This window comes from Emys orbicularis, chromosome 2 (assembly GCF_028017835.1).
Source record: "Emys orbicularis isolate rEmyOrb1 chromosome 2, rEmyOrb1.hap1, whole genome shotgun sequence".
NCBI classification, from domain to species: Eukaryota; Metazoa; Chordata; order Testudines; family Emydidae; genus Emys; species Emys orbicularis.
In genome coordinates this window covers 91,343,714-91,357,368 of record NC_088684.1, presented here as the reverse complement: position 1 = coordinate 91,357,368, position 13,655 = coordinate 91,343,714, and positions in this window count along the sequence as shown.

Genomic DNA, 13,655 nt, shown 5'->3' with positions numbered 1-13,655 from the left:
CCGCTTCTCCCCCTCCCTCCCAGGCTCTCAAGCCTGGGAGGGAGGGGGAGCAGCGGCGCGCGAATCAGCTGTTTCGTGCGCCGCGGCCGCTCGGGGTCTCCCCCTCCCTCCCAGGTTTGAGAGCCTGGGAGGGAGGGCGAGTAGCGGCGCGCGAATCACCTGTTTCGCGCGCCGTGGCGCGCGAGCGGCAGCAGCAGCGAAGGTGAGCTAGGGCGGCTGGGGCACATTTTTAGGGGCGGTATTCTGGTGCCGGCCATGCCGCCCCTAAAAATGTGCCACCCCAAGCACCAGCTTGTTTTGCTGGTGCCTAGAGCCGGACCTGGTTCCAGATCTGCCCATTTTAGGGATGTTTTGCATCATGGAAGTGCAGACCAGGATTGGCGCTTATCTCTTCCAAGTTACTGCTACAGTTTTAAAGCAGCACTCCTCATTTGCACAAAGGGAGATCTGAAAAGATTTGGCAGATGGGTAATTAAGTTGGGGGTGGAAGCTGCATTTTTTTATTATTAAATCAGGGACTTAAGCAGTACACATGTAGTGCAGAGTTTAGGTGGAATAGATGTCATTTGATGGCTAAATTTAATCAAAGTAGCTTTATGTAGCTATTAGGTAGCTGTTAGATAATGTTTACTTTTAATCCATGAGCAAGAGGAACTCTATGCAGATGATGCACAGAACATTAGTCTCAGAATAAATCAAGGAACTTTTAGACAAAAAAACCCAGATGACCCTACCCTTTAGAAGTTTCACAGCAAACTTTTAATCAGCTTTGAAGAAATGTAGGCAAAGATTCACATTCAACACATGATAAATGTGGTCAATATATAATTTAAAGACAGTACAACATACTTTTGCCCTGGAAAAGTGTATTTCTTATTTGGAGATACAAGGTGGGTGAGGTAATATATTTTATTGGACGGAACTGCTGTTGGTGAAAGCAACAAGCTTTCAAGCTTTCTTATTTATATAATTTTGATTTCACTCCGACTTAACTCAAACATTGCCAATGATTTCTATTTGGTGTCACTAGGGAATACTAAATAGCATTGTTGAGAACAAAACCAAACCCTCAAGGTGATAGATTGGTGCTTTCTATGTACTATATTAGTTTCCCTCCATGGTTGTTATGAGTAACAAGCCCAGCTTTGAAGAGGTTTAATTGTGTACTATGTGAGTGTGTATCCCACGTAAGTATGTTATGACAAATTATACCTGTGCAACCCCAAGGAAAATAGTAAGGTTATACAGATGTAAATTCAGAATTTATTCAATTACCTTTTAAATGCAGTATTTCCTTCTGAACATTCCTGTCCTAAATCTATAGCAATCCATCAGTATTATTCAGCAAAACTACCATTAGTGACAAACTCCATATTTTGGAGATGTCTCTGATACTTTTAACTGTGCAAAAAACAAAATTGGGCAAGAAGGAGAACCATTGTCTTGTACACTTTGTTTTGGAAGAAATACAAATATACTAAAAAGTAGGGCTGTCAAGCGGTTAAAAAATTGTGATTAATCGTGCAATTAATCACACTGTTAAACAATAATAGAATACCATTTATTTAAATATTTTGGATGTTTTCTACATTTTCAAATATATTGATTTCAATTACAATACAGAATACAAAGTGCACAGTGCTCACTTTATATTTATTTTTGGTTACAAATATTTGTGCTGTAAAAACAAAAGAAATAATATTTTTCAATTCACCTCATACAAGTACTGTACTGCAATCTCTTTATCATGAAAGTTGAACTTACAAATGTAGAATTATGTACCAAAAAAACCCCCTGCATTCACAAAACAATGTAAAATTTTAGAGCCTACAAGTCCACTCAGTCCTACTTGTTCAGCCAGTCACTCAGACAAACAAGTTTGTTTACATTTGCAGGAGATAATGCTGCCCGCTTCTTGTTTACAATGTTACCTGAAAGTGAGACCAGACATTCGTATGGCACTGTTGTAGCTGGTGTTGCAAGATATTTACGTGCCAGATGCGCTAAAGATTCATATGTCCCTTCATCTTCAACCACCATTCCAGAGGACATGCGTCCATGCTGATGATGGGTTCTGCTTGATAACAATCCAAAGCAGTGCAGACCGACGCATGTTCACTTTCATCATCTGAGTCAGATGCCATCAGCAGAAAGTTGATTTTCTTTTTTGATGGTTTGGGTTCTGTAGTTTTCGCATCGGAGTGTTGTTCTTTTAAGACTTCCGAAAGCATGCTCCACACCTTGTCCCTCTCAGATTTTGGAAGGCACTTCAGATTCTGATACCTTGGGTTGAGTGCTGTAACTATCTTTAGAAATCTGCAGTGAAAGTGTTCTTAAAATGAACCACATGTGCTGGGTCATCATCCGAGACTGCTATAATATGAAATACATGGCAGAATGCGGGTAAAACAGAGCAGGAAACACACTATTGTCCCCCAAGAAGTTCAGTCAGAATTTAGTTAGCACATTAATTTTTTAACAAGTGTCATCAGCAGGGAAGCATGTCCTCTGGAATGGTAGCTGAAGCATGAAGGGGCATATGAATGTTTAGCATATCTGGCACATAAATACCTTGCAATGCCGGCTACAAAAGTGCCATGCTAACGCCTGTTCTTACTTTTAGGTGACATTGTAAGTAAGAAGCCGGTGGCATTATCTCTCGTAAATGTAAACAAACTTGTTTGTCTTAGTGATTGGCTGAATAAGAAATAGGACTGAGTGGAATTGTAGGCTCTAAAGTTTTACATTGTTTTGCTTTTTAGTGCAGTTATGTAACAAAAAAAAATCTACATTTGTAGTTGCACTTTCACGATAAAGAGATTGCATTATGGTACCTGTATGAGGTGAATTGAAAAATACAATTTCTTTTGTTTATCATTTTTACAGTGCAAATATTTGTAATAAAAATAATAATATAAAGTAAGCACTGTACACTTTGTATTCTGTGTTGTAATTTAAATCAATATATTTGAAAATGTAGAAAAACATTCAAAAATAGTTAATAAATTTCAATTGGTATTCTATTGTTTAACAGTACGATTAAAACCACGATTAATCCCGATTAATTTTTTTAATTGTGATTAATTTTTTTGAGTTAATCGCATGAGTTAACTGTGATTAATTGACAACCCTACTAAAAAGTAGTAAACTCTCTAAGGCTCATCATTAAGGGACCTATTTTCCTTATAACTCCCAGCGACACTCATGAAAGTTGCACATACAATTCAAGGGGAATATATCCTGTGTCCCTGACTTGTTTGATTTCTTTATTGTTCATTAGTTTTGATTTAAAAGGAAGTTTTTGAAAGTTATTTTCTTTGTTCTTCTACAGAAATAAGAATTTTGTTGTTTTATTTGTTCTTGGGGAAACAAAAAAATGTTCTCTGAAAAATATTCTGAGAAAAACTGAAAAATCGCAAATCTTGCTTAGCTCTGAGGGATATCCTGGTGAATTTGTGCAGTTACATTATGCATATCTGGGGAGGGATCAAGATAGCTGTGCCCCACTTTGTGCTTCCTGGGTTCTTGAGCTGTCTAGGTAGTGGACACATCCTCAGGCTCTAACTCATGCTACCCTCAGCAGTCCACAATGAAGCTGTCTCGCAACCCAGAATAGTTGAAGTACAGTGTACATTGGCCACATCTCTTCTGTACACTGTACACTGAACTACCCCCAGCCACATTCCCTGCATAGCCTTATGTCAACAGGTGGTGTGGGGCTAGACTACTGTCCCTATGCCACCAGGAAATCCTCAGCAGGGAGATTCATAGACTTTGTAGCCTCTGTATGACTGCATGCTGAGGCTACAGGAGAGCCCAGAATTAGGGTAGCGTTTATAATAAACAGCCTTTAGTAGTTCAATGTGTGTTGCACTCAGTGGTGCCAGCGCTCAGGAATTTAACAAATAGTTTGATTTTAGGCCATGCTAGAGCACAATGTAGGAAGAAGCTCTACCTTTTGGCAATTTTAGGACTGCTCACTGCAGAACCCTCTCCGATTGGCTGCCTTCCCCACTTCCTGCCTCTGGGGAAGGACTGCCACTCATTGCTATGGGAGGAGACAGTCTCTCTCTCACACACACACACACACACACACACACACTTACTGCCCTCTGAAGCCCAGAGAAGTTTTGGGTTTGGAAAGAGGGGAAGAGAGAGCAGCTGATACTATTTTCACTAGAAGGGAGCAAGGGGCAGAAAAAGCCCAGCAACTCAACTCCCTCGCTCCCTCTCCTTCTTCCAATGCTACAACTCCAGGCCTGGGAAGGAGGACAAGCCCTCTTGGAGCTGTCCTCTCCTCAGGCCTAGGAGGGAAGGGGTGAAGAACCTCCAGAGCTGCAGGAGGAGCAAAGGCATGCTGGGGAAAAGAGGGTGCAGAACTCGTTGGGTAGCCAAGGGGGCAGATTTGATGTGGGGCTGGGGCAGCTGAGAGGGCTGTTGGGGGCACAAACATTAATTAATTTGAAGCCAGGGTTCTAGAGCTGATGTGGGAGATGGGACACAACATTAAGTGACATAGGGATACAGTGGCCAAAATCATATTGGCCTTAGGCAGGGCGAGTTAAAAAAATAATTCAAAGACATTTCAAAACCCTATTTCATCTTAAAAAATAATCTGATGATATTTTGGGGTCTGACTCATGATTTTTTAACTCAGTGGTATGTGGGCAGAGAAGTAAATGTATACTGACCTTTGTAACCCTGAGCAATGTCAAGTGACTGGGGTCTGGGAAGTAAAAGCCAGTCTCTTACCAGCACACCAGTGTCACACGCTGTGTTACAGCGATGAGGTGAATTTAGAATGAATTACCTCCTAGGATGCATCTACACTACAGCTTTTTTTACCTGTTAGTAGTAGGTTCACCAACTAGGTAGTACCTTGTTAGTGGTTCACTGGTGGTAGCATGGATGATGTGCTAGTGTAGACCAGGTGCAGTTATTTTGACCACCATGTTGTCTATCCCTACTTAAAGCAGGGCTAGATGATGTGGTGGTCAAAATGCCTGTACCTGCATCGCCTCCACATGTACTACCTCTGAAGTTCTCCCATTGGGAATAATGCCCAAGAAAAACTCTAGTGCAGACAAAGCCCTTTAGTGAACAGAAGCTCCTATTGTTAATGGTGAGGGCGACATGAGGCTAGATGCAACCCTGGGTTGCACTGGCCTCTAGGCATAGCCCTGTCCAGGTGGAAATTTTGCAGGAAGGACGTTGTGGTAGTATAAAACAGATACGATCTCATCACTAATGGAGAGTCTACTGTGTTTAGAGCAGCCCAAATGTGGAAGGAAGGAAGGGCAGTTATCTGCTGAGATGGGGTGTTCTTGAGCCCCTCGTTAAAATTCTGTCATTAGTTTGAAGGAAGGTACAGTTTCTCCTGGCTCTGATGTAGTGCAGTCTTTCCTCAGATACTTCTGTATCATCCAACATAGATGACTTTATCCCTGGATCCACAAAAATTTGCTTATCACTGGGGAGAGTGTGTGTGGCCAAAGCAGTCAGAGCATTTGACAGAAATTAAGCCTCCCCCATTAAAAATCCCAAGCGAAGAAGACTGGTGACGGTTCTAGCTTCTGCCCTTCTTGAGATTGAATGGTCTGTGGTTCTGGGGACCACTCTGGCACAGGGAACCATAATTTATACCTCCCTGCTCAGATTTCAGTAAACCTGCCTGTGACTTTTAATCACTGTTCAGAAACTGAACCCTTCTCTTTTATTGTGATGAGAAAGATCCACGGGTAAAAGTGCTCCTATACACAAATGAGAGCTATTAGTTACCACTTGAGTCATTAGAAGGCTCTTATTTGGAGCATAGCAGTAACATAAGTAGGATTGTTGTTGGGCATTCATGAGGTCAGACAAGACATAGGAAGAGTTCTCTGGCCTGTTTCTGATCAGATGCAGAGAAAATCATTTCAGTTGCAGCCAATAATTCATGCAAAGCATTACAGGTAGGATTTAAGAATCACTTTAGAATGAAAGGTGGAGAACAGGGAACCTATTAAGAATTGACTTAATTTTGTATAAAATGCTTGCGTGCATTTGTGCTGCAAGAATCTGTGTGTGGTAGTTGTGAAAGCTGTGAAGATAATGGTGGGCCTGTTTCTCAGTTCTTACAGTCTGGTGCTTTATGCACTGCAAAAGTGAGTCAGTAGGTATATAGTGCCCTCTGCTGTCTTCCTCTGTCAAATTCCACTAAACTTGCAAGCACAGTTTAGACATTAGCAGAGTGAAGTACTCTCTTTGTATTTTTTACTAAATTTAATAGAATTAACTGTTTCGAAAGCCAGAACTCAGAGCTAGTTGCTCCTGCATCAGTGCACAAGAGACGGGGCATAGGAAACCCTCCATCCTTCCTGTGCATGGGACAACCATAATGTCAGTGACTGTATTCCCTGAGTGTAAGGAGATGTGTAAGGATAGGTAGAGCTATTGGACACCCCAAAGGGGGCATGGTGAGGCAGGGTTTGAGTGCTGCAAGTCTTTCAGTCTTTTGGACACTGATTGCTGGTTGAAAACTGGTGTAGGTGAGAGCACATTTCTAAAAAGTAAATACAAAATTTGCTTCTCAGTTTGATCCCCCAGCACACCAAAAGCATTGTGTCTCTCAGAATGAACTCCTGCACTGCCACTGGTGCAGTACAGCTCCAGAACCTGACCCCTGACCCACCACCTTAGATCACAATGGAATAGTTCTTCTAATTAAAATATATTCATTCCATGGAATGCTTTTTCAATGAAAATTGGTGATCTTTCAGTTCTGTGATTTTCCTGTGGATTTGTAATTGGGTCAGTGTGTGTCTAGGAGCAGTATGTAATGAATTCAATTCCAATATTTATATTGTTTTTGCACATCTGTAATTCCACTGACTTCAAAGGTATTCTACTTATTTATTTTACATCCATGTGAGTCAGAGAAGAATCAGGCTGGGGCATTTCAGCCTAGAGTATTATTCCAAACCAAAGATACAGCACTGTAGCCCCTTCATGGTCACAAATGGGGATCCCAAGGCACAGTGGACAAAATCTAAATGTTTAATAAAAAACAGATACTTTTAAAAAGAGTAAAAAAATATTACATATGTTTAAACCTAGACTGAAAAAATCACTAGAGAATATAATGTAGGCAGCTACCCGGCACAGACTGAGATGGCGGAGCACTGATTTACCTATTGGGTCGTTGTCATCTCTAATTTCTAAAATGTTATACTATCTGAAATCCTCCCCCTCTGGAGGAGAACTTGCAGCCCTTGGTTATAATTTTTTTAATCTCTCGGCTGTTTGGGAATTATTTTACTTTGTATTAGTTTGGGTACTATACCCCAACATCTAAAACTTATTTTTGCTGTTCATTCAAAGAAGCCATAATATAAATTATGATATTTAAAGATTATCGATGCAATTTATAAGTAAGATGTCTCCTTCACAATTAAAAAAACCCAATAATTTGTTTAGAGTAAGTTTTCCAAATTGCCTGTATCAGCTCAGATAACCTTCTTCAAAGGTCTTAATTCTATTGCCACACTTTAGTTCCTTTTTTTCTCTCCATACTTGGGCCTTTGGCTTGGCAGGTCACAAAAACATTACTAACGTCTATTCAGATTAAACTCACTTCCTTTTGTTTGTAATCACAGTTTAATTCTGATGACCCAGGCTACATCACTGGGCAAAACAATACATCTGAACAATTACTTCTCACTGTTTCCATCCTTCAATATCAACAGGTATCCTGCACCTTTTCCCCTGATTCCTCCTCTTTCTGTTTCTTGCATCCTCTCTCAGCTCCCAGACTGCCATTGTATTTTTAAAGACAGCAGAGAATGGTGTTAGAAGGTTAATGGGACTTGTACTTCTAAATCACATAGGCATTATTGCAAATCCCACACACAGCACTATATTGTCACTGTGACACATCCACATTACCAGTGTAAGTGCTGAATTGCTGTAACCTTAAAATGAAATCCAAACACAAAGATGTTTCCCCACTTAAAAAATAAACCAGCCAATCCATAACTGGACAATGCAACTAATTTGTGAGCCATATTTTAAATACTGTTCATATATTTCATACCTTTTAACCCATATAGATTGTAAATAGTGAAAGTGAAACTGAGTTTCTCTTTATGAAGTGATAAGCTCATTTAAAATATAGTGTGCAATTAGCTCACATAACTGCTAGATGGCATTGTACAGAAGATTAACATACAGCACTCAAATTCACTATACACTCTTACAGTACTAGGAGAAAAAGTTCTTTAGAGTTTTATTTTCAGAGCTGTGCACACTAGGTCAAGGCCCCAGTCCTGCATTTGTTAATATGTAGTAACAGTGTCTTATATAACATCATTGTGAAAATACACGATTTTAAATACAAATATAAAAATGATCAAAATGAAGGCTGAAAATCATATAAGCAATAAGGAGAAAATTCCACATGATTTATAGAAATAATTCCTCAAGTTAATTAAGAAGCGTATGAAGTGGTGACATACACACCTAATCACACCACTTTGTGATAATGTTGATTATACTGACTCATATTAAATGATAGTGCCCAGAGACATCAAACAAGATTGGAAAATCATTATGCTAGGCACTGTACAAATAGTGAGAGACAATCTCTGTCCCAATAAGCTTACAATCTAAATAAATGAGAGAGACACAATGGACGGGAGGGGAAGCTAAGGAGCAAAAAGATGAAGTGACTTGCTCAAGGTCACATAACAGAGCTGGGAACAGAACTCAGGCCTCCTGACTACCACTCTTGTGTGCTCGCCACTAAACCACACAATCTTTCCGAATTTAGTTAAGGTAACACCCATAGCATGTAGTGCTTTCCAAACATACAGGAAGCGACAGTCCTCACTCTGAGGAGATCAGATGAGCCTATGGTGGTGGTCCACAACAATTCTCCTCAGGCATAAGAAGGCATAAGACTTTGGGGAGAAAAATTGGCTAGTGGAGTGACTTTCACCATCATGGCTGTCACCCCAACCATCTCCTGGGACCCCAGCCCTTTGTTATTTTGATCATGAAAGATGTCCGGACCCGACTGGGCCAGAGAGAGGGAACCAAATGACACCGCCATCTTTATAATCTCCAGCTGAATTCCAAACACCAGGTGGGATAAACAGGATTGGACTTTAACAACAACAGCTCCAGGCCATCTCAACAAATTTCTTCTGTTTTCCCCAGAAGGAGAAGATTATTACCATCTTTAATACCATCTAAGAGACTGTCAGACAGAGCCTTTTCCTTCTAAAAACTCTCTCCAGCTAAAGGGAAAGAACAAGGGATGTTGTTAAAATGAAAGCCTTATTTAATACTTTACATGTCAAATGCTTTAACTGTTTTTCCTTCTTTTCTTTATCTTTAATAAAAGGTTAAAAGAATTTGTAATGGTGTGTTTGACATGGTACTAAGCAGGCTTAGGTTTCTGTATACCAAATTTAAGACCTTGTTTAAGATGGTTTAATGTTGCATAATGACTGGGCTATGTTAACACCTTAGCCCATATATTGCAACAGCACCTCAGCAAAAGCATTCAGCATCTTGCGGGATATCTCTCTGAAACAGAAAACAACAGTTGCAAAATAAATGCTATTTTAAAGTGCCCAAGAGGACAGTGCAAAGGATGGGGAGTGAAAAATCAAATTAACAATCGGAAGAAGTATTTAGCAGTATCTCTTTAAGACAAAAAAGGAAGCAGTTCACTTAACTGCAGGTAAATATGTGAAGCTAAAATAACTTAGAGAATTTTTTCACTTCAAGGTCCCAGAAACAAAGGCAAGGTTTTCATCTCGAGGCCAAAAGACCAAAAACATCAAGACATTTGATCACGGCCTTGGATAGACCAAGAGACTACCTACACTTGATCTTAGCTCATAGAGCCGAGAAGCGGCTAAGGTAACGCTGAGTCTTGTAAGGCAAGTTAAGTGTCTTAGCCATTTTATAGCAGAAGAGGGCGCAGTTTGTCTTTGAAAGAGAATCAAATTAATGCTGTAGATAACTGGCCCCCACACTGTTTATTAGTCTAGTAGACACTGAATTACTACGAAAAAGAAAGAACTGCTACTTCACTAAATTATATATTTATGTCTTACATGGGGTCTTTATCAGTTTTATCAGTTTTCCAGTTAAGTAGCCAAAGATCTAAGGCTAATTAGAAAGCACATACTGAATTATTGCTACCAATTCTCACCCATTGGAAGTTCCTATATTCTGTGGATGGACTTGTGTACTTTATAGGTAGTTATAGGGCCACTGATTTAATGTGTTATATATCAAAGGGACCATTTGATTTCAGGATTCGGTGCATTATAAAAACGTTTGAGTTCCTGGTTTTCATTTCCTTTGAGAAACAAGGCTCTTCCCATTTTTCCCTTAGACATTGCCAGGCAGGTACATTAAGAATTGGGATCATTTCAGTCAAAAATTCAGCATGGCTTTTTTTCCTGTTGGTGTTACACATGAACAATACACTATTTTTGAATATATTTGGAACATGCTAGGTTAGTGCTCAAACAGCTTTGTTGTCTGCTGTTTCAGTGAGTGATTAAGGGATGCCAAATCAACACAACATCAGCTAGCTGTACCTGTATTTGTTACTTAGACTGCTGTACTAAAGATACAACAAATCGGGTAGAGCTATACTAAAGCTATCATCGCTGCTAAAAGATTAATATGTAGAAAATATTATTTTAGCTCTCTTTCCAACATCTAAACAGCTGTGTAATTAGAAAAGTTCAAGACACACCATTTTGAAGAATGTATTTTATATTAAGATTGTTATTGCAAGATCTTGGACATGATGTAGTTTTTTGAAGGACACTGAGCATGTTAAGAGAGTTTGGTCTCTCTTAGTTATGGGTGAGCTTTCTCTTATGTTACGAGATGAACTGCCCTTTGGTTATCATTTTCTGATTAGGTCAATAGAAATCACCCTAGGGCTGGCAAGCCAAAAAGAAAAAGAAAAAAATCACAGTAATTTTGTTTTTATATGACAGTTATATTCCTAGTATCACACATATATATTCATAGCCATTGGTATAAAGACAAACATCATTTGTTTTAGTGCAAGTACACACTGGTAGGCTAACTCACCAGCTTAGGAAGGATCAAAGTCACATCAGAGTCTGTTTCAAGCCCTTGGCTCAGGGCACAATTTAGTGGGTAAACAGAAATTTTAGGCATAATACCAAAATAAAGTCGTTCTTTTGCCCAACACAGAGTACAGTTCTCAGAGGCTGCTGCCCAGGGATTTAATTCTCATTGAATATTTCCCAGAGCTCCGGGTTTTGGGGCTTCAGCCCCGCGGGACGCATCAGGACTTGTGGCTTCAGCTGCGCAGGAGGCGCTGGGGCTCCTGTGGGTTTGAAAATAATTACCAGAGCTCTGCTCCAGATAACTCCATCTGAATTTAAGCTCTGCTCTTACCTTACCTCTCTCAGTCCCTCTGAGGCCTTGCCTGGACCCAGTCCCACAGGATCCTTTCTTTTCTTTGCAGTTCTCACTCCCCATACTACATACCTGAAAAATTTCACCTACTAGCTTGGGTCTTTCCTCTACACAAGCACCCCCCCAGGAGCCCATCTACACCCTACAGTTATCTATCACAACTGAGCTTAGGGTTACAAGGACCAGGTGCTCTTCAGGCTATCACCTGACCACTAGGCCCACAGACTCAGCCAGAAGGCAGCTGATTAATCACAGGTGGGGCTGGGCCCAAACCCCCCTTGAAGGGCCAGGCATTGTGTGATGGCAAGCACATGTTGGGTAGCAAGCTGAATGGGCTGATTAAACACAACAACATGAGTCTTAATTTTGGGGATCTTTTTCTCCCCATTCTCTCCTATCTCTTTTTAATTTGTTAGGTTGTATATGTGTGATTTCCTTAAATATTTTTATTTTAGTAGGTTTGTAGATCATTTGTTTATTAAAATCTATCATAGAGTTTGAGGCCCAGTCTTGCAACTGATACCACATGGGCAGGCCCTGGTGCCTGCATGGAGTCCTACTGAAGACAGTGGAGCTCTGCATGGGTCAGGAATCTGCCCAGGCACACTCAACTGCAGGACGTAGGCTTTAGTTTGGGAGTTTAAAATGTGAAACTGTTGGACCTCTTCCCAATTTTTGCTATATATCCATGAAGTGATGGAAGCACTTGTATTCTCATTGTATCATGCCCACAAGCTTCCCAGTGCAAGTATATTGAAAAAGAATGCATGTCATCAAACTAAAAGCTTGTCTAGTGACCACTGATCCACTACTAGAGCAGAGATCTGTTTTTATTACCCAATTCTACTTTTTTTTTTTTTAAAGATGCTTTATGGAGTAGATCCTTGCACCTCAGCCCATCAAGATCCAGTGTTGGAAATTCTATACTGCACCAGGTAATACTGAGGTGAAGCTGACAATTAGGACTCAGGATTAATGCAGTTTTTCTTGTTAAAGGAAAACTGCTCAGTAATAAAAATATTGTAATTTCTACATCTAATTGCAACGAAGAGTAAATATTTTTAAAGTATCTGTAATATAAGAGAAATTAATTATAACACAGGAAATTGCCACCTTGACAGCCTCATGAGGTAGATTAGAACTAGGAAAATGTGGGTCTTGTTAGACACCATTGAAAATCAGAGATTCAATGTTGTCTTAAAGTAAATTGTATTGTTATGAAAGTTTCATTCATTCAATGTTTTCAATTGTTAATTGAATTGAAAACATCACTGCTCCCCTTGCTGGATCCTCAGCCCCCTGTTCAGTTTCCCTACCTTTGACTGGGAGAGGAAGAGGAGGATGAGATAGTCTTGCTTTCCCCTGATCTTCTGCCTCTGACCCTCAGAGAGGAAGACACTTCAGAGAGATCCCTCTCAGAGGAGGAGATAGAAAAGAGAGGCTGTGAGGGGAGTCCAAGGGAAACAGACCAAGGATAAAACCTTCCCAATGGGGTAGGAGAAGAAAGGTAAGATACTACGCTACAAGACAGGGCCGTAGCAACAAAGAACGTGGCCCCCTCCGAACGGTGGCCCCCTCCGAACATATGTCTGGGCAGGGCCCCTTACAATGCAGAAACTGGAATGCGGTATTTATTTTGCCACTTTTAGGGGCCCCCTTCCTTGCGGGGCCCCCTCCGGTCGGAGGGTACGGAGGGCGCTCGCTACGCCTCTGCTACAAGAGGAGAGAAGTAAGCAAGTGGGGAAACAACATAACTGGCAGAGAGGAAGGGACAACATAGGGAAAGCCAGGAAGGGAAGACTCTTGCGGGGTGAGGGTGGAGGAATAGTGACAAAGGGAGACTCATCACAAGGATTCCAGAAGTGGAACATGTTATGTCAGGTGCATTCCTAAAGTAATTGTAGTGGGGAGCAAGTCTCCTGGCCATCCACCAAGCACATCAGAGGGGTTGTCTATAGGAGGGTTGTGAGGCTTGCTGAGAATTTACATAGGTTCAAATAGGCAACTGAATTATGGAATACTTCTCTAAACTAGTCCTGCACTCTTGTTTTTCCCATAATTAATCTGATATATCATTATGAAATGCTGGCAGTGGGTTTTGCATGTTTTTGTATGTTCTTCCAATGTAGTTATTGACAAGACCTCATGGTACTGAGACAATGACACAATACAATAAGTGGAGCAGGGAATGGAGGATC